This window comes from Rhipicephalus microplus, chromosome 2 (genome assembly GCF_043290135.1).
Source record: "Rhipicephalus microplus isolate Deutch F79 chromosome 2, USDA_Rmic, whole genome shotgun sequence".
Classification (NCBI taxonomy): domain Eukaryota; kingdom Metazoa; phylum Arthropoda; class Arachnida; order Ixodida; family Ixodidae; genus Rhipicephalus; species Rhipicephalus microplus.
In genome coordinates, this window is record NC_134701.1 from 135,894,923 (window position 1) to 135,917,503 (window position 22,581).

Consider the following 22,581-nt stretch of genomic DNA (forward strand, 5'->3'; position numbering starts at 1 on the left):
TAGTAATTTAAGCTGGAAGTGAATATTATAGAGCAAACAGTCAGCACTTGTTCCACTTTTTTCATCTATTCGTCACTTGAAACTTTCATAAACAGGTGAGCATATTTACTAAGTGACAGCTAGTATGCAATTCATATAGAGGCATGTTGGAGGATTCAAACCGTTTTCGCCGTGGGACTTAATGATACTTTTTTCATAAAGAGATCTTTGTGCACTGATTTTATGTGCTTCTCAATTTTGTTACAAGCAAAATTATGGCATGTCATCCTGCATCAGCTACACGTTGTTACAGCACCCTGGTGATGACATTATGACTCCTTACGAAATGAAGTAGCGCTGTTCGTCATTACTCGATGCTGAATATTTTTGCTAGAATTGGGTGTCATCTAGAGCTTGTGAGTAGTGGCGATAATGGAGCTTCTTCTGCTATATGCAACTGGGTGATGTATGACTTTTCATTCTAGGAACCTGTATGGATTCCCCTTGAAACATTGGCCACAATATTACATGAATGTCTCATGTTAATATTGTAAATTTTACTGAACTGTTATAAGATTGGATGTGTTATCTTTTGTGACGGAAAATGCTATGTCTGGTACCTCTACAGCTCTCTTAGTGCTTTAGCAGTGTCCAAAATCTGTGAATCAAGTGCTGCACTGACACAACATTTTAGAAAATGGGTTTCAAGATCTGTTGTAATTAAAGGTCTTCCTAAAAATTCATGCAAGTTAGGGCTTATGATTTTAATAGCCTTTAATAATGCAAATATAATAATAATAATAATAATAATAATAATAATAATAATAATTTATGGCTCAAAACCACGATATGATCATGGCACTATATATGGAGACAACCGTATTTTTGCCCACCTGGCGTTTTTAAGTGCACACCTAAATCTAAGCAGACAGGTCTCTAGCATCTTGGCTCCATTGAAATGCAACTGCCCCAGCCAGTATTCAATTCTGCGACTTTTGGGTTGGCAGTCAAGCACCATAACCACTAGACATCTGTAGCAAGTATGGAACCTATGGTGTAAGTGCAGTGCTGTAATAGTCAACTCACCATGTTTAGCATAGAGTGGCATCTTCTAAGCTATTTTTAAGAGGGTGTATACATCCTTTCCAAAGTTTTTTTCTCTCCAGAGCCTGTGCCAGTAGTATATGGCAGGAGGCAATGGGTTCACTGCAGAGTTGGCAACGAGGGCATACCCATCTTCTTGCACAAGCAGTTTGCTTTCGTGAAGCCTGATGGGTTCAGGTCGTGACATGCCGTTGTCAAAATAAGCCAAAAAAGTCTCTCTGCTCTGCATCATTGGAGTAAGACGAGAAAGTGCGTCTGCTGCTGCAGTGCTGTGGCTGTGGTTTTTGTGATGAAAGAGCTTTATCACAGCTGGCAGTGGCTTTTCTCCACGAAGGAAGGCATCATTATGTTTTGTATTTCAGTTGACCTTCTTGATTTTGAGGTCAATATTTGCTGGGGAGTGTGCTGCAGCCTCACCAGATGATTTTTCCCTCTTTGCCTTTTTGCAGCGCCATACTTTATGGAACATCATCCTGCAAAGCAGTATGAACTTAGAATTTCAGTGACAGCAACGGAAGCGGTCTGCTTTGCCTGCAAATGCCATTTGATGAAAGGAAAAATACACCAATTACTTGAGCACTTACTAGGTACCTGCACGAATCTCCTTGCAGTGCGTTTAACCCTTTTAGACACTTTGTACACAATTGTGTACATCACTTGTTTTTGCTAGTTGTGTCAACTAGGGGCTAAAAAAGTGCAAGATACAATGAGCTTTAGATGAAATAATCAATCTTCTCCCTAATAAACTTGTCTTTAACTTCAGTTTTCACCCTACTGTCGCATAGAATCACTTTTCCAGAAGCACTACCATAGTCAACGAGTCATTCAATGCAGCGCTTCGCTGGAGCCACTTCGAAATATCTTTTTTTCTTTTTTCAATATCATTAAAATGAGAAACCAATATCCAGTATATTTCTAGTCTGAGATTTCATTCTATATATGCAAGAATCAAATATGAATGTCCTTAGAATAAGTAGATGTTTCATAAAAGCTCAATTTCAATTAACTGCTATGAAATGCCTATATAAATCTATTATAATATATTGTTGCAATAGAATATAGACAGCCTTGAAATCATGTTGTGACAATTCGACGCATTTACAGGCAGTTCTTCACAGGTGGCATCTGAACGGATTAACTCAACAAACCTGCCGCAAAAGCACTCATTAAATTCACTTTCATTTTCATTTGTAGCTTATAGCTACAAATGACAAATTTACATTTTCAGCTTGTAGCTTAGAGTTTGACGACAGTTCAGGAGGTGAGGAAACATGATAATAAAGTTCCAGTCACTTAACAAGTTTAGGCTAAAACAAATGAGAGGCGTCTCTCATAATCATATGCTGGTTTTGGGACGTTAAACCCCACATATCAATCAATCAAAACAAATGAGAGACGTTTCGGGACTAGTACAGGTTCCTAGTAGTAATCAAGGGGCTCTCACAGATCTCAGGGTGTCTCTCGTGTGTTCTCATTTTCACTTGTTCAGTGACTGCAATGTCATCATTAGGATAAATAAAACAGGGAAAATGCCAATCCTGCTGCAAAGCTACTAGCGACCGTGGACACATCTTAGAGGCTTGCCACAACACTTGAAATTTAAACAAGAGATCACAGTTGTAAAGCCTGCCCAAACTCTGCATTTGAATTTATCGTGACCATCAGCTCTCTCGTGTGTTTTCATTTTCACTTGTTCAGTGACTGATGGAGGAAGAAAAGTCACAGAGAGCAGCCTCTGCTTCGAGCTCTGTGAGTTTTCTAATTCTTTTGCCAAGATTTTTCAATAATCGACACAACTCGGAGGGACGTTCCCCCTTAGAATGGGGGATCAAAACCCCATTCAGCAACTGGGACCGGGCCGACCACATCATAGTGCGTCTGACGCAAGTTCTCACCCCGGCGAGGGCGAGCATCTCTCAGACTGGTGTGCGGACGCACACCCATCGCGCTCCGCTGCGAATGCCAATTCTGACCGTTCAACGGCCTCGAATCTTCCTGAGCTGAACGTACTTTCTCGCGAAGTTCACCTGAACATTTCGACACCTGGTTCACCAAGGTGGGCTCGTTTTTCATCATTTTAGAGGCCTTTTCGCTGCACCGGCGGGCTAAGCCTAGGCGAGGTTAGGCGAGCCTCCCCGCCTACGGCGCTCGCACGCCAGCTGCGAGATGCCGCAGCAGATTGCCATGGAAGGGGACGACGTCACCCCTGAGGAATTACAAGGAAACGGATGGTTCTGCGTTCTAAAAAGACGGCAAGAATCGCGCGCGAAGTCACACGCAGCCCGCCAGTCTCGAACGCAACGAGGCGCGACAGCGACGCCTAACGCTACTCTACGACGCCTCGCAGCTGCGAGCCGACTGCCGGCGATGTCAAGTAGTCACAATCGAGTCATTGTGCGACCAGGAGGCGGCCTCAACGTGCAAGCCTGCAGCCCGCACAGGATTCTCGCCGCACTAACCATGGCAGCTCAGCTATCGCCGTCGGTAACGGAGGAGATTATTTGTCCCAACTCGATGCAAAACATTTTTGTTGTCAGTACGCCCAGTGCTACTAATGCAGCAGCGTACAGTCGAGTAACAGAGATCATCCTCACCTACCAGAGACACCCGGTCACGGCCTACCTCTCACCTGACGGTATCACGAGCCGAGGCGTGATTCGCGGCGTCGACACTGACTTTGACGCCGCTGCACTCAACCGCATGCTAATCCAACCGCGCAACTCAAGCCTACTGGGAGCGCGTCGCATCAAGAACACTGAAACTGTGATTCTGATTTTCAACGGGCTCAAAGTGCCCAACTATGTCTACTGCGGCCAGGTCATCTACCGCTGCACGTTGTACAAGGCCAAATAGACACCTGCCGTACCTGTGGCCAAGTGGGCCATCGCCAAGACGTGTGCCCCACTCCTTCAACCAAGGTCTGCGACCACTGCGGTCACTCACCAACGGACAACCCACACGTGTGCAACCAACCAGTGTGTGCCTTATGCGGCGAAGCACACCGCACGGGCGACCGCGAATGCCAACATCGCTACCAGCTGCCTTACCTGGTGCGCCGTCGTCGTCCGCGCCGTCGCCGACGAAAGCAAGCCCAGCAGCGAACACCCACCCCAGCACCCAGCCCTGTTCCTGCCAAGACCACCGAACCGCACGGACCTCCTCTAGGCCCACGAAATCTTACTTCCACCGACCAGCCTACCTGGGCCGACAAGGCGGCATGCAAAAGTGAGGCCCGCGCAGCGCAGCGTCAGGGACACTCGCCACAGCAACCTGACCTAGAACTAGCACAGTTAAAACGCATGTCCGGAGCAGGCTAAAGGAATCCAATCGCTTAAAGAATAGCTAGCAAAACAACAGGCCCCCGAATCGCGCGAGGGTAGCATTATCAGCGGCCCCGTCTCGATACGCGGGGCTAAGAAACGGGCAGACCCGACGCTCCAGGCCGAAGAGCAATCCGAATTTGACCGGTTTACAGCCAATATATACGCGATACTAGAGCAGTACCGCGCAGAGACCACGGCCGAGTATAGCGCTTTCAACGCTAAACTAGAGAGCACGCAGAAACAGCTTATCGAGTTGGCTGCATGGCCAGCACAAATGGACGCGAGGACTAAAGTGTTGGAGGAGGACCTGGCACGCAGTAAGCGCGCTGGGCTAATACCTAGACCTTAAAATGGCGTTGTCACAATCATTCACAATTTGGCAATGGAACGCAAGTACCCTCCGTACACGGAGAGAAACGTTACAACAATTCATTGGCTCTATGACCCAACGACCGGCCGTCATTCTCCTGCAGGAAACGCGTATCGACCGATTCGCTCTTCGCGGATACAGAGTCGAGGCCGTCTGTGGGAACAAAGCTCGAGGAATAGCCGCCTGTGTGGCTAAGCCTTATGCTTACACGACACATGCAGTACGCCCAGACCTCGAAATAGAGCATCAGATGATAGAGATCATCCCCAACGCTCACATTAAGCAATCGGTATTTATCCTTAACGTGTACAGTTCACCTTCACACAGCACAGAACCATTCACCACACTACTAACTAAAGCGACGCAGATAGCAGGCAACCATCTCCTCATCATCGCGGGGACTTCAACGCCCCCCATGTGGAATGGGGTTACATTCGCACAACACAGAAAGGATGCCACTTACAAACACACATCACTCAACACAATCTCTTGTTACTTAACGACCTCTCTACCCCCCCCCCACACATAGGTAACTCAGTGTCACGAGACTCATCCCCTGACCTGACCCTAGTACGCAACGTTTCGAATCCCACATGAATTAATCTGCAAGCTAACCTCGGTAGCGATCACTTTATCTGTAGCACAACAGCCAATATAGGCAGCCTCGAGACCAGAGACTTTAAAGTAGTAGACTAGAACTTCTTTAGGCAAATACGCAAACAAGACACCAACCATTACTCTTCCCCCTCTGAACTCTTTGCAAGACTACAGCGGGACGTAAAACAAGCTACCAAAAATATTTCTACAATTCGCAACATAGACCACATGGACAGCCACCTCGCACATCTCCTGGAGGCTCACAAAAGTCTTCAAGAAAGATGGAGAATGCATAAACTCAATCGTAGGCTACGAAAAAGAATTGCAATGCTCAACCGACAAATCGAAGAGTACAGTCACACACTAGCACGCAACCAGTGGAATGAGGTGTGATTCGCTTGACGCACGCATGAGAAAGGGTCTAAAATGGGACCTTCTCAGGCATCTGCTCGGTGACAAGCCCACCAAGTCAGGGCAACGACTATCTCTAGGTAGACTGTTACACAAAGCGCGAGGACAGCAACTTACCAACGCGCAGATTTTAGATGCTACAGCAGCCCGGTATCTGCACAGAACCTACCTCACATGCAGACTATCCACCTTACGCGGGGGCCACAGACGACCCATTTGAGCAGGCTATAACTAGCACTGAAATACGCGCGGTAATAGCAGAGCTCAATACTAAGTAAGCCCCGGGTCCTAACGGAGTCACCAACAAGCTACTCCACAACCTGGCTGACCATGACATTTAATCACCAGCCATTCGCATGAATGTGGTTTGGGAGCAAGGGAGCGTTCCGCCAGAATGGAGGGCCGCGACCGTCATACTCATTCCCAAGCCGAACAAACCCCTGGAACTCGACTCTCTACGACCCATCTCCCTCACATCCTGTGTGGGTAAGATCATGAAGCACGTCATTCTCCGTCGAGTCACAAAATATTCAGAGCGAAAACACCTCTTCCCATTCAATCAAGTAGGGTTCAGGCCGGCTATGGCCATGCAGGACGTACTTCTCATGCTGCAGGAGACGTTACTTAGAGTAAGGAGCAAAGACCTCCGAGCAATCCTAGCTCTTGACTTAGAGAAAGCTTTTAATACCATAAGCCACGCTCATATACTACACGAAATTCAGGAGGCAGGCTCAAGCCGCCGCTTCTACGAATACGTCCGCTCTTTCCTAAGAGCCAGAACGGCCACACTTAAAGTTGGGGATCTCAAGTCACACACCTACAACCTAGGCCCGCGCGGCACCCCGCAAGGGTCGGTGCTCTCACCGTTTCTTTTCAATTTAGCCCTCAGGCAACTTTCGCAAAAGCTGAGACACATCGAAGGCGTAGAACACGCGCTCTACGCTGACGATATTACTATTTGGCGTACTGGAGGGAGCGATGGACAAATCGAAGCGAGCCTTCAGGAAGCAGTCACTGCAGTGCAAACATTTTTAAGCCCACGGGCCTCAGACTATCGGCATCTAAGTCCGAGTTGCTGCTTCTGCCACCACAGTACGGCCGCACCAAAGCCGAACCTACCATACACCTCTCCGCAATGGATGGCTCGGTTATCCCGATATTGTCGTCGGTTCGAATTCTGGGCATTACCCTAGAGGATAATGGCAAAAACAACTTAACCATCACATATCTCACCAAAAAAGCTGAGGCAGCCATGCACCTCGCCCGACGCGTCGCTAATAGACACGCAGGACTCACAGAAGAAAGCTTACGACGCATCTTTCATGCGTTCTTAATGTGCCATGTTCACTACGTTGCCTGCGCTCACCCGTGGAGCAAAGGCAATGAAACTAAAGTAGACAACCTCATCCGAAAATGCACAAAACGAGTACTTGGTCTACCCATGTCCACAAGCACGCAGCGCCTGCTATCCCTTGGGGTACATAACACGTTCCAAGAAATCATCGAAGCACAAAGAATGTCCCAACTCATACGCCTGTCTTTGACAGCTGCGGGTCAGGAACTCCTCTCACACATAGGTCTTCCTATCCCAACTCAAGTCAACGAACCAGAACCACTACCGTAACACCTTCACGCTAAAATCGCAGTGCTACCCTTTCCCAGGAACATGCACCCGGTGCACAATCAGGCTCGAAGAAGGGCACGAGCTCAATCCTTATTAAAAGCGGCCAACCTAAACGCGACAGACGTGGTTTTCGTAGACGCCGCTAAATACGTGGACAAACCCTACTTTGCAGCTGTGGCGGTCGCCCCAGACGGAAAAGCTCTTAATGCTCTTACCGTAAAAACGCCGAAAGCCTGCGAGGCTGAACAAGTGGCCATTGCCCTTGCTCTAGCACTCCCTCAGCGCGACACAATATTTACCGACTCTAAACCCGCTGCACTGGCATACCGCCGCGGTACACTTTGCCAGGCGGCATTAAGAGTTCTAACATCTGTTCAGATAACTGTAGACAAGCATATCTACTGGTTCCCTGGTCATGAAGGAATCAACGTTCAACCAGGGGTCCCCAACGGTAGTGAGCTGGCCCATAACCTCGCGCGTGATCTTACGTGCCGCGGGGGGTCGCGGTCCGGCTCACTGGCCGGGGACACCAACACGCACTGGGAGCCACTCCTATCATATCATAAAGTTTGCTCGCACTATAAGTTATTTAGAAAGGAATTCCCCTCACCTCACTCAGCACTAAATAAAGCACAACAATTAACGCTTCGACTGCTGCAAACACACAGTTACCCCAGCCCCTATATCTGCAGCAAATACCTACCAGATATAAGGCCAGAATGCCCCAAATGCCAAAATTCAAGGTGTGATTTAAGTCACATGCTGTGGCAGTGTCCCATGCTAAACGCTAGCTTCGGGTCCCCTGCCACCGAGGACGACTGTTTCAGCCACCTCAGGAGCCCCGACAGGGCCCTTCAACACCAGGCCGTCCAGAGGGCCAAAAGGTGGCTGGCGAGTTCCGACTCCCAGTCCCCACATGGGCGGAGCCACCGGGCTGGCCCCCGTAAGGGGTGCCCAGTCCCCTTCAAGACATTTATTAAAGTTGATTCTCTCTCTCTCACCCCGGCCCAAGCGTGGTCGACGTTGACAATTCTGATGACTCCTCCGTTGAAGATATGGCTTCGGACAGCGACTACGTGGTCGTACCAAGCCGACGCCTGAAGAGGAAAATCAGCCGGACATCGCCGACTGGCCGGCAAGCACAGACAAAGGCGAGTAGCATGTGGTCGTACACCATTTCGTTTGTGCCGACATCGAAGACAGGCATCTTGAACTCTCTGAATAGGCAGAGCCTGTCAGAGTACTTTGAGCTCATCGCTCTAGGGAAAGTCGTAGAAATACGCATAAATACTCGAAAGAACGTACTGTCCGTGGAGGTCACTACGAAGTCCTTATTGGGCATGCTGAAAGTGATTGTTCAATTAGGAAACATTCCTGTTCGCGCATTCTCGGCGTACGACGAAGAAACGACTATAGGAGTTATATACGATGTGGATGAGGAGATAACAGACTCAAGTTTCGAGAAACTGCTGTCATCGTCGGCTCCCGTGCTTGGTTTCCACCGCTTTGGACGCACGGGATGTGTTGAAGTAGTGTTTCAGTCGAGACGCTACCCACTCATGTAAAAGTTGGGTACGTGAGGCACTCGGTACGTCCTTACATACCAAAACCTCTGCAATGTCATAAATGCATGAAATTTGGGCACGTTAGTGCAGTTTGCAAGGGTGCAGTAACCTGCAAGCATTGCGGTGACCTTCATGATGGTGATAACTGCAATGCTGTGGCCAAATGCCCAAACTTCTCAGGCGCCCACGACGCAACATCAAAGGAATGTCCCAAAATGAGGAATAAAATTAGTATCCTGAAGAAGATGGTTCGAGACCACTCCACTCCCAGAGAAACTGCAAGGGCTGTACGGCGCCGTAAACATCGCTCGCGACACCGACGCAAACGAAGCAGCAGTGCTCATAGCTTATCGAAATTAACACACAAAACTGTGCCCTCACCACCTCCTAGCTTACTTTTGTCGGCCAGAAAGGAGGATACAGATGCTCAATTGCCAAGACAGTCCACGCAAGTACAATGTAACCAGTCATTGGCTCTCACCACGTCAGAGACTCAGTGGCCTTCACTATCGTCAAGAGCTACGGTAACGCCATCATCACATAGTGCCCCTACCCCCAATGAAGAAAACAAAAAGATGGACAACGCAGATGTCAAGGCTATGCTTAAAAATTTGATGGGTTCCATGCGTAAGATCCTCAGCAGCCTAAACACTCCCGCTGCTAAGGCGACTGTGCAGCTACTTGAGGTTTTGGAGCCTCTTCTACTGGTTATTCAGTAAGTGAACACATTGATGTTCGAAGAACGCATGCGCCAATCGCTTGTTATGCAATGAAATGCTCGTGGCCTACGTGGCTGTCTGTCAGACTTGAGACAATGGGTTTTTAAATATCAATTTCCTGTTATCGTTATATGTGAACCGAATATGGTTTCAACTTTTCGTATATCTGGATATATCCAGATTTGGTCCCGCAGTGATCAATGCACGAGCAAAGTTCTCGTTTGTATACCCCGTGATTTGACGTTCTTGAGACATGAAGTCACGTCGCATAGCAGCAATGATTATGTGAGCCTGACTAAAACACATAAAAAGCGGACATTCTCAGTGATAGGAGGATACATACGCCCAAGCGCGCAGATGGACTGCTTCCACCTGGGGACCATTCTTCAAGCAGCACAAAGGGCACACATTGTGATTGGCGATTTTAATGCACATCATCCTCTCTGGGGTAGCACTACAACGAATTATCGCGGAAGGGATTTGGCCAATTTTATATGCAACTATGAACTAAGCGTACTCAATGACGGATCACCTACATTTGTTCGTGGCACGTCCTACAGCAGCTGTCTCGACCTCTGTTTCGTTTCCCGAAGCCTTCTATCTTGCGCATGTTGGTACACAGATTTGGACACTCGCGGCAGTGACCACCTTCCAACCTATGTTCAGTTCAGGTAGTTTCGCCGCACGCACACACGCTACATCCGTCAAACCAACTGGACACTGTTCAAGGCATCTGTCAAGTCTGGCTGTGAGCACACGACTGATTCATCCGAGGTAGAGAACATCATTGCTTCTTCACTGCTTGACACAACCAAACAGGTCAACCTACCGATGCAGAGATCAGCAGTTGACTCCCAATACGAGGCCCTTCGTGCAATCCGTCGCCGTGCCGAACGCCGATACAGACGAACGAAGTCGTCTTCAGACCTTTCTGCCTGTCGTCGAGCTCAACAACATGTTCTTCGGCACCTTGACAAGATTGACAGGCAGCATTGGAGAACATTATGTGGATCTCTGGACCCCAGGCAACCCCAATCTAAGATCTGGTGGGTGGTACGAAGTTGGGTGGTACGAAGTGGTACAACGTCAACCATTTCAAGCTGTTGCTCTACATCAGGGGCGGACAGAAGTTGTGATAGCCAATGACTACTGTAGCCTCATCGTGGACACCACTGATGGTCTTGCCACTAATGAGCCTCTTACTACCATTGCGCCTCCATCGTCTGACGAGCGTTTTGATGTACGTTTTACAATGCATGAGCTTGACACTACGATTTCTGCCTCCCGCCGATCTTCAGCACCAGGACCTGACGGACTCACGTATGCTGCACTCAGCCATCTGGATACAGAAGCACGACGTATCCTATTATCTCATTATAACACCTCATGGGAGTCAGAAGAAGTCTCAGCTAATTGGAAATGCAGTCGCATTATTGCATTGCTTAAGCCGGGGAAGTGTCCTTATGCACTTTCCTCCTACAGACCAATCGCCTTAGCCAGCTGCGTCGGGAAAGTAATGTAAAGAATGGTACTGTCAAGATTAGAGTGGCTTCTGGAGAGCAACAACTCCTTTCCTGCATTTATGAACGCCTTCAGAAGAGGCCTATCTGCCATTGATGGTGTGGTCGACTTGATCACCAGCGTTGAAGAGGAAAGAAGCCGACCCAGACTAGTGGCGGCGGTCTTCCTAGACACTAAGGGTGCCTACTTTAATGTGCTGCATTATGCGATCCTTGACGCACTGGAAAATTTGGACATCGGTGGACGACTGTATGCTTGGATTCTTAGCTAACTTAGGGACCGCACCATTTACATGACCACAAATAACGGAGACACCGATCGATATAAGGTTCATCGTGGTGTTCCCCAAGGAGGAGTTCTCAGCCCGATCCTATTCAAAGTCACAATAATCGGCCTAGCAGCAGAACTTCCAGCACGGTGAAGATCGGTGCATCCGCTGATGACATATGCATATGGGCATCCGGAACTACCCGTCTGCAATTGCGAGCTCAACTACAGCGTGCAGTGACGATCACATACAAAATCTACGACGTCAGAGGCTCACTCTTTCAATCGACAAATGCGCAGTGCTTGCGTTCACGCGCAAGCATATGTCGCAATACCCGATATTTATTAATGGGACAGCGATACCTGCTGTAACGCACCACAAGTTCCTTGGGGTTGTCGTACACAGAGATCTATCGTGGACGAGGCATGTCGCAGTACTTAAATCTAAATTGAAGAGCTTTGCTCTCGTTCTTCACCACGTAGCAGGAGAGAGATGGGGCCCACCAGATTCATCGCTACTTAAATTGTATAATGCTCTACTTGTGGGATACATCCGATACAGCATGCCGGTGCTCTCCAAGATGAGACCTAGTTGTGTGAAGACGCTAGAGAGTGTTCAAGCTCAATGCTTACAAAGATGCTTGGGTCTACCGCGCTGTACTTCAACAAATGGGACAATCGCAGAGGCTCGGGCTTGTCCCATCAGTGTATACATGCTCTGCGAGCGACTTAGAGTTCACCTCCGATTGCTGAGCCGACACAGACAGCACCCACTGTCAGTACTACCCGCCACTCACCCAGATTGCAGTTTCTCAAGAGTAATATCGCAGCATAAGAATATTATGCCATCAAGGTTTTCCCCGCCAAAGGCCCCTGCAGTGCCTCCAAGGGTCCTGCCTAAACCACCTGTTTGTTTTACGATACCTGGAATTACGAAGAAGTCGCTCATTTCTTTTGTTGGCCTCAGACAACTGACCATATATCACATTTTACAACGTACAGTGATTCTCTGCACGTGTACACCGACGGATCCACCACGCTAAACACCTCCGCCGCAGCCTTTGTCACCCCAGACATGGATATCGCTCGACGATTCAAAGTGGACCATAAAACATCAACTGCCGCAGAGCTTGTCGCTATCCGGGAGGCAATAAGATTTATTTCCGGAGAGCGACCTCGAGCCTGGACGATTTTCCGTGATGCCAAACCCGCTTTGCAAACCATTAATTGCATCATGAAGCAAGGTCCGTATTACAGCTTGGCAATAGAAATCACAGTACTTATTCAGGTAACTTCAACAAATGGCCATCTTATCACTTTTCAGTGGATTCCTGCTCATTGCAGCGGGATGGGAAATGAAGAGGCAGACGCTGAAGCTAAAAATGCCTTAAGCAGTGCCTCTGAAGTACGCATTGCGTTTTCACGATCTGACACGAACGCCCTGCTTCGCTGCGTGATGCGCAGCTACACACTTCAGCACTGGACCAAACCGGAACGGCGACACCAGCGACTTCACAAATGGGACCCGGAAATGAGGTTCCGCATGCCCCCTAAATTGAAACGGCAACTCACAAGTATGATCCACCGCAGTCGTCTTGGTGTGGCGTACACAAGTCGTTACGCACATATCACCGGTCGCAGTGACACCGGTCCTAATTGTGAACACTGTGATGTGCCAGAAACGCTTGAGCACATATTTTGTGTCTGCCCAGCATACGCACGTGAACGACAAACACTGATTTCTTCTACTGAACTATATCGCAGTAGGTCATGAACTGATGAGATCATGTTGGGCCCTTGGCCAGACACCAACAGTGCAACTGCGGTCACAAGAGCAGTTATAACCTTTTTGGAAACAATTGGACTATATGCGCGGCTATAAAATGTGTCTCGGCTAGAAAGAACACTACATACTCACCTCTCTATCTCACCATCGTCATCCATTAATCTTTCTTTTCCCCTTTCCCTTCCCCCAGTGTAGAGTAGCAGACTAGAGCAAGCTATCGCTCAGGCCGACCTCTCTGCTTTTCTGTAAATAAACTTATTTCTCTCTCTGTTCAGTGACTGCAATGTCATCATTAGGATAAATAAATCACGGAAAATGCCAATCCTGCTGCAAAACTACTAGCTACCATGGACACATATTAGAGGCTTGCCACAACACTTGAAATTTGAACAAGAGATTACGGTTGTAAAGCCTGCACAAACTCTGCATTTGAATTTATCGTGACCATCAGCTCTTATTTGTGCAAGCTGGAACTTTATGGTAAACATTTGATGCTCTCACAATTCCAAGAAAAGAGGATTTAATCAATTAGTTTTCTGGCACAGTAATTAGTGACTGAGACAATTTTACTAAATATTTTGCTAATGAATTGCTTTTATATTAGCCGAACCGGGGCGAGTCGAGAGACACTCTCACAAATGCTTCTTGGAATCTGCACAATGTTAAAAGTTCGAATTGGGGATCTAAGCTAGTCACTGCAGTCTCTACTGTGCCTGTAGTTCATCTGGGGGGCGCGGGGGGTAATACAACTTTTTTCTCAACTATTTCACAGTCCCAGAATACATGCTTTGAGGTGGTTCCTCTATTGTTATAGAAGATACGTTTTTCCTCGCGGATGTAATTGCGAAAACTTACGGCCATGTTATACCAAATTTGTTTAAGCTTTCGTTCTTTTTCGTAGTGCTTCTGAGAAAAAACAAAATGCACTCTATTCTGCCCCCCATGCGAGGGCACTTGTAAGCGCATTAAGTTTTGGTTTGAAGGCAACTCCGGTGAAGCACCTGAAGAGTGTCCAGTTTGCGGCTAGGAGGTGAGAATGCGCGTTTCGTTATTTCTATATAATTGAGAAATGTCACTGAATGAGCGGAGTCTAGCCCTTTCGTACCGATCATCTCCACGTTGTCTACAACCATTGAGACGGCGCATCGTTGGACATTATCCGCAAAATATGAAGTTTAATCACCAGAGACGACGTAAGTTATTTTTAAAGTTATAACATCATTTTTTTTCACACTTTGCTGTTGGCTTAACGTAGTCTACAACCCATGACATATTCGTCTTCAAGCCGTAGTCTTCTACCCAGCTGCAGGCGTGACGTTCATCGGTGATGTTTGCTCGAAGCACGTCGACGTCAGGCGATGAGGTCTCATTGTTTTGACGCATTCGATCGCGCTCTGCGCCGATGTCTCACATGCGCTGCTTTCACTGGCCATAGCCGTACAACACACTGCGATCGCGGTGATCACGTCTTGAAACGCGCGGTCACCAGAGCATTTCCGCGCCACTAAATTTAAAAAAGGGGGGGAGGCGAGTAGTTCAACACAAAGGCGATCGCCTCTAGCGACAAGGTGAGGGCTCAGGACACTGGCGGCAACAAATATACTTAAAGCCAAGCAGGTTCACTGTAAAAAAAATTGCACAGTAGGACACAACGGCAGATGTGTCCCTTGGCCCTTCTTGCTGAAGGGCCAAGGGCGCAAAAAGGCGCAGGTGTCAACAAATTCACTGAAATAAAAAAAATTCACGCGCACGAAAAATTCACACTAGACCACAAATTAGTCCAACGCCACGCCAAACGCCTCTTCCTCAGTCAACGCGAGAGCAGTCCACGGTGCGCAGGCGGAGACGAAAATTCCACGGGGGTGCAAGTGCGTTGAACAAAACAGTGCAAGCCTTTTCTTACCATCTTGTACTAAAAAGAACGGTCATTAGGGATTCCTTCAGGGCGCACTCCGAGAACGAGAGTATTTCGTCATGAGGCGTGGCGGCCGTTGCTAGGCGAACGTCGCGGCGGCCGTTGCTAGGCGCACGTCCCGGCGGCTTCCCTGCGAGAGTGTGACCAATAGCGCGCCGCTGCGGTTGCCATGCGTTGAGCCTACTGCAGATTACAAATGCGCGACCGGGCACGTGCCGTCCCCCCCCCCCCCCCTCCTCCCTCGTCACGAAATTTTTTCTACCATAGAATACATGGCACAAAATGATACATAGTCGACCACATATACCTGCCCAGACCCCATGTCGAATCAAGAACGTGCCCCCCCCCCTCCCGAAAGAAATTTCTGTCTATATACGCCACTGACACCAAAAATGAAAATGTGGGGCTGCCGCAACGGTGACTCTTACGATCATGTCGTGGTTTTTTGCACCTGAAATGTCACAGGCGATTATGCATCCATTGATGCACCATGCGATTGCAACGTCACTCCTGAAGCTTTGAAAGATGTGCTATTGTTAATGATAAAAAAATTAAGTCATCATGCATCGCTCGTCATAGCGATGAAGAAATCAACTGCGATAGGCACTGAACAAATAACGCTTTATTACAGCAATAACATCGGCCGTTGCAGTTCTTCAGTTCCTGTGATGAATTGTGCACAACTACTCACGGACTTATGATGTATGTCGCTGATGAAATGTTGATGTCGTGCCCGAAGACCTTTTCGATTTGAAACCACGAAAAGTTCATTAGAGTCTGGATGGAAAAGAAGCACTGTAAAGGGAAATCGTTTTATGGAGTAGGCAAAGAGTGTGCACGCTTGCCGTTGGGTTTAGGACTCAAGCCAATGGGCAAGTTCAAGGGCCTGGAAACGTCGACAATGCCCGTCTGAGTAGACGATTGTCGAATTACTCTGCAGCTCTGCCAGTCGGGCAAACGCGAGCGCCAGAATGACCATACTGCACCACACCCCGAGCCTTCGCTACATCGACACCACCAGTGTTTTCCTCAACGCACCACGACTTGTCATCGCCCGGCTCAACACACCTAGTACTTTTTGGGACTTCGGTGAGACCCTCGTTATGTGTAGGTTGGATTTTTGTTGCTGATAGGAATTCTTCTTGTGACTTTTTCCTTTCCATTTACTTCAACTAAGAAAATCACGGTGTGCAAGCGTTCGTTGATCAAGGCAGCTGTGTGGATGTTTGGCTGTGACCCGAATGATGAAACCATGTGGTCATCGCATGAACCCGCGATGAAACCATAGAGTCAAGCTGGCATCACTAAAACATTTTTAGAAGGACGCCATCCTATTTTGCAGCCTCGGGTAAGTGCATGGGTTCAGGGTGCAAGAAGATTGTGAGTAGAAGAGCAGTCTGATCAGGCACGCAATGAGATCTAGGCAAGCAGAACGAGAGGATATACGAAGGCACGCCTGGAGCTTAAAACACGAGTTCCAAAGAAGAAGGCAACTTTCAGAGGACTCAAGTGCGATGTTTCATTTGTGTCAAATGTCCATGAGACATACTACTGTCGCACGCAGTTCAAGCAACTTTGTGTATGCATCCTCAGTAAATGGTACCATCATTCTATTTCAACCGCCATCTTTCACGAAGCCATCGAAATAAGCGACCCTCCCACCTAGGGTGACCCCGAGCTCACAAACTCGGGAATACTGTTTCGAAAAAATATATGTTCATTTCATCATCATCTCGAACAAAGTAAAAGAGGCTTCATTGGTCTAAACAGGACTGCAGGGGGAGCTGCGGCGGAGCCCTGCCGTTGTTGCGTGCTGGTGTGCCGAGGCAGCGACGACAAAGAAGGCAGTACTTGAGCGTGGGAATGAAAGAGTTGGTTTTTGTAATGTAGCATCATTACTTAGGAGATAGCGTTCGACAGCGCCATTGGCGTATACGAAGGCGTTGTTGGATGTGAGCGAAGAACCGGCCGTGACCAAAAAATCAAGCAAACTGCAAATAATATAAGTGAAAACTTCGGTCCGAATGATTCGAACCCGGGCCGTCTGGGTGGAAAGCAGGTGACACACCACAAAGTCACGTTGATTCTGCACATTTAATATTGCGTGGCGGAAGCGTAGAATCGCTTAAGGCGTCGAAAAATGCGAATTGCGAAACGAAGGGGTGTTTTCAAAGCCCACCCATTACAAACGTTCAGAGTTGGTGGTTTAAAGCCAGCCTCCCATCATTGCCCCTGGTTTAAAGCGTTCGACCTATTACGGCGCTTATCGCAGTGCACGAGTTTGGTTGAACTCACGTAGGGGGTGCACTAAGGGCGAGAAATTGCTATTGCGTTCAACACTCAAAGGCGAAGCTTAAGGAGTCGAAAGATGCGAATTGCAAACTGAAGAGGTGTTTTCAAAGCCCACCCATTACAAACGTTCAGAGTTGGTGGTTTAAAGCCAGCCTCCCATCATTGCCCCTGGTTTAAAGCGTTCGACCCATTACGGCGCTTATCGCAGTGCGCGAGTTTGGTTGAATTCACGTAGGGGGTGCACTAAGGGCGAGAAATTGCTATTGCGTTCAACACTCAAAGGCGAAGCTTAAGGAGTCGAAAGATGCGAATTGCAAACTGAAGGGGTGTTTTCAAAGCCCACCCATTACAAACGTTCAGAGTTGGTGGTTTAAAGCCAGCCTCCCATCATTGCCCCTCGTTTAAAGCGTTCGACCCATTACGGCGCTTATCGCAGTGCGCGAGTTTGGTGGAACTCACGTAGGGGGTGCACTAAGGGCGAGAAATTGCTATTGCGTTCAACACTCAAAGGCGAAGCTTAAGGAGTCGAAAGATGCGAATTGCAAACTGAAGGGGTGTTTTCAAAGCCCACCCATTACAAACGTTCAGAGTTGGTGGTTTAAAGCCAGCCTCCCATCATTGCCCCTCGTTTAAAGCGTTCGACCCATTACGGCGCTTATCGCAGTGCGCGAGTTTGGTGGAACTCACGTAGGGGGTGCACTAAGGGCGAGAAATTGCTATTGCGTTCAACACTCAAAGGTGAAGCTTAAGGGTCCCCCCAATTTTTAAAGACAATAGTCTTTCTTGGGGACCTCCGACGCAAAAACTTTGGTCTGTCTGTACGTCTGTTTTTTGTCTGTTTGTCCGCCCTTAACGGTATCTTAAACGGCACTAAAGTGGCCAAACAATACTCCGAACGACCGACCCCACCTGCAATGCCCACCAATATTGCTCAAAATTCAGCGTTCATAGTTGTGCGATTGTCAATTAAAAAGAATTTTTTGCGAACATCTGAGGCACCATAACAACATGTCAATATTCTGTGTGTGTCTCTTATTAGAAAAGGCATACATAAGTAATTATGAGGACCGTAGCGTTTATCACGTTGCGCTGACCAGGCAACACTTGCACGAAAAGGCAAGTGCTTCCAACGCTTTGCTAAGACGACATGGTGGTGGCATCTACCGGTCGCCCTGCGTTATACACCTTATCACCTCCGAGACGGTTGCACACACTTCGTTTTGCAAGAGAACTGCTAGATAGCGCTCATGCTTCGCGTGTGACGTGACTTGATGCGCTCGTTCGCCTCCGCTGCACACTCGAGGCACTCTAACGCAGCGCCTTCATTATACCATTCACCGATTTTCTTGCGCAGAACATCAAATAACGTATTTTTCACTCTCTCCAGACGCAAGATCGTCTTTCGACTACATTTACAGTGTAACATGCAGATACGGGGCCATTTATTTGTCCTGCTTCTCGCTACAGACGCAAGGTGGATGCAATGTCGCAAGAAAGTTACCGACTTCACTACGAAGACGCACTGATGGCGACGGGAGTAAGGACTGTGGTATTCAATGCGAGGTACGCTCGGTACGCTGAATGCCAGGAGAGCTGTTGGAGATGGCTGTATCAGCATGCGCGGCCTCATGAAGTCAGCAAAAGCATTTTCCTATGTCGCTAACTAGTTTCAGATTTGGCACTATGACATATGGAATCACCATTGGCATTCCCGCCACAGTGGCCTAGTGGTTGTGGCACTCGACCCCGAGCTCACAACCGATTTCAATCACAACTGATTTCACAACCGATTCGATCCCGTGACCTGAAGTTCATGTGATCGAATCTCGGCCGCGGCAGCTGCATTTTCGATAGAGGCAAAATTGTTGAGGCCCGTGTGGTTGTAATCAGGCGCACGTTAAAGAACCCCCGGTGGTCAAAGTTTCTGGAGCCTTCCACTACGGCATCTCTCATAATCATATCGTGGTTTTGGGACGTTAAACCCCACATATTATTACCGATGGAAGCACTATAGGCTGACGTGTGCATCCTGTTGGCTGACTTCTCAGGAACTGTCGCTATATGTGTAATCCTCTGCATCAGTGGTGCTGGCATATTACAGCCTCAAGTACTTCCTAGACAAGAGTTTTCGAGTGAAGTTTCTGCCTGCATCGCTTCTGTCGGTTGCAGCTGAGGCTTAGTTAACAAGTAAGGGCTTAATGAAACGGGAGAACACAAGTTCAGCCAAGTCTTGGCAATACTGGTCGTCGCCCATTGCGCATTTCAAAAAGGCTAGCACCGCTACGTTTAGCAAGGATGTCAAGGGCCTTTAGAGATTAGGTCTCTTCCAGCAGTGCACAGCTAGCGAGCATTCTTAGGGTCTCAAGTACGTAGAGAAGTTCGTCTGATGGGTACAGAAGTCCACTTCTGTCCTGTTGCCTGGTGAACTGTTGCAGCGGCTGGCTACTGGGAACTTAGTTGACAGCAGTAATCACAATCGATGTGTTCCCTTACAACACGCGCGATGTATCCGCCCATATATACGGTGACCGTAACTTGCAAAATGGCTGGCAATATAGCTGGCACAGTTTTCACTTTGAAACACTTGAGAACGTCTGTGGTGCCTCGAGGAAGTTCAGATGGATCCCTGTGTGTGCGGGTTACACCAGGGAGCGGATTGCTTTGTCCGGACTCTTGCTCGTGTAGGACGTTGCTGCCTTCAGGCATGGCTACTATTTCCGTTTTCAGCAGCTTCTCAAGGCCTGACATTGCAGACCACACGTCCAGGGTATCATTCGATCCCAGTGATCTTCTCAACATACCGAACAGGGATTCAATACGGTCACTATTAAACTTCCTGGTGAGCGCCAATAAAAACTTCTCTCTCGAAAGCAAATGACGAATGAAAGCTACCGTGGAGTACGTTGTTAGGAGAAGCGCCTCGTACGTTTCTGCAATGAAAAAATTTCGCGTGGAAGGTGACCTGTTTTTTATTTCTTCCATATACATAGGAAAACTTGATTCGAGCCATTCGAGGTGGCTGTCCTCGGGGTCGTCGTAGTGCCTCACATCAGGGTTGTTCTGATGAATGTACTGTGAGGTGTTGCTTGTGTCATGCAGCAGAAACCAGCGGTAAATGTTTCGCATGAAAGCGATCGTTGGTCCTGCTGCAGCAAAGGCTGCGTCCCAGCTGCGCCCTGCTTCCTCTCTCAAAAATTTTAAGGCCGCCGTTACACTGGGAGAGAAAATTTCCAATGCACGCCCGACATGCATATTGTTTGGATAGACGATCTTCCTGGTTAGTTTTCTTGTAGGTTTAACAATGACATTTTTCTGCAGGTCATAGAGCTTTTTCAAATAACGGGAAGAGATTTCTTCGTTTGGGCCGATTTCTCTTTCTCTAAAAAATGAGACCTCGTGTTTTTCAGCACGTGGTAGCTGTCGAAACTTAAAAATAACAATCTCTGTATCTTAACTGGGTGCTCAATTCTATTGGTTAGAGATCCTCCGCACAGGTCTTTCATGGCACTAACGTTTGTCTCGTGGTTGTCGGCCACGAGACTGTCGACCTTGAATCCTGATTATTCCACGTTCTTGATAACTGTTCGGACCAGCTGCGCCAATTGTACCAGTGAGGTCTTTTGTAAAAAAATACGGCACTGGAATCTCATACGATGTTGACAGGCCATTTACGACGAAACACAACAGTGAATTTGTCAGAACGGGCTCATTACCCGGGTCTTCCGCGCCTGCATCAACATGAGCTAAAAAACAATCTTGCTGTTTGTGGTACTGCAACTTTGGTTTTATGTGCATCTCATACATGATGAGGGAGCAAGGCCTTGAAGCAGGCGAGCTTAGAATTTCGCTCTGTGCTTTTAAGCGCAGCTTAATCCAGAAGTTGAAGCCCGTTTTTCCACTCGCGGCTCCGACGAATTCTCGGAGGGTTGTTCTCCCAGGCAGCTTGAGTGGTCCTTCTTTTCTGGCGTGTTCATAAGCTTCGGTGGACAGGTGCATCAATGCAGTGACGCACAAGGTCTTCCGACCACGTGGGTTTTTTGCGTTTGAAATTAATTATCTGATTCCAAATAAATACGGCTCATGCGTCTTCTGCTTGACTTGCTGCCTTGAGTACGACATATCCGCAAAGTTGCAGCCTTCTTTGGCCTTATCCAATTCCACCTTACACTTATCAACTGTTTTCTGGAGTCTGTCAATTCTTCTTTTCATTTCCCTTTCTTTTCTTAGCTATCGCGCTTTCTCGCTTGCAAAGGCTCATCTTCGTCGAGCTTCGTCTCTTCGACAAGCATACGAGACTCGTCGTCTGATTGATCGTCGACACTCGTCGTCTGAAGTGCACACAGTTGCTCTAGCGACGCAGAGGAGGATTGTCTTGATGACTCTTTTTCGGTGGTCCTTTCATGTTCCATAGGTGTTTCTGTCTCACTAGCTTTGTTTTCCGTTGCTTCCGTCTCTTCAGGTTGCTCTTGTGACTGTCACATGTGCTCAACTGTCTTTTCTGCTTCATGCACACGTAGAACTTCTGACAATCTCTTTGGAAGGATCGTCAGTACTGTGTCCTTCTTCAGACAGCGCCTTTGGCCAACTGTGAAATCTTTGTTTATAAAATGTTTGCTGCAGACCTTCGAATAATTCGAAGTCATGTTGGGGGTCCATCCATGTCTGTCGATTGCTCTTAGCCATGCTTCTCGCACAGCAAAGTCAGCAGGGATTTCATGAAATGATACACCCGGTGCCCCCCCCCCCTTTTTTTCGCATCCTACTTGCAGTTGGGCACACAACATTATGTCATCTTCCTGTGAAAAGAAAGAGAGAGAAAAAAGGAACAATAATGTTTTGCCTCTCTCATTTCTTAAAATCGCATAGAACAACCTTTTTATAGCAACTGTTAGCGTATATAGTCAATAAATCGACCGTATCGCTTTAGAAAGCAAAACATTACTTTGATGACACACATATTAAATTTAGGGGTGTGCGAATATTCGACATTTCGAATAATTTGTGAGTAGTGCTTGATATTCGATTCGCCCGGAGTTTTATTCGAAGTATTCAAACTTCCCGAAAACAAATACGGTCTATGTCCGATTAACAGTGGTCCCTTCAAATTT

The 22,581-nt window shown here is 47.8% G+C and overlaps 1 pseudogene; it reads right to left on the reverse strand.

Moving 5' to 3' along the window:
- Nucleotides 1–1,090: 1,090 nt before the first annotated feature.
- Nucleotides 1,091–14,649, reverse strand: LOC119169747 (uncharacterized; annotated as a pseudogene).
- Nucleotides 14,650–22,581: the final 7,932 nt, after the last annotated feature.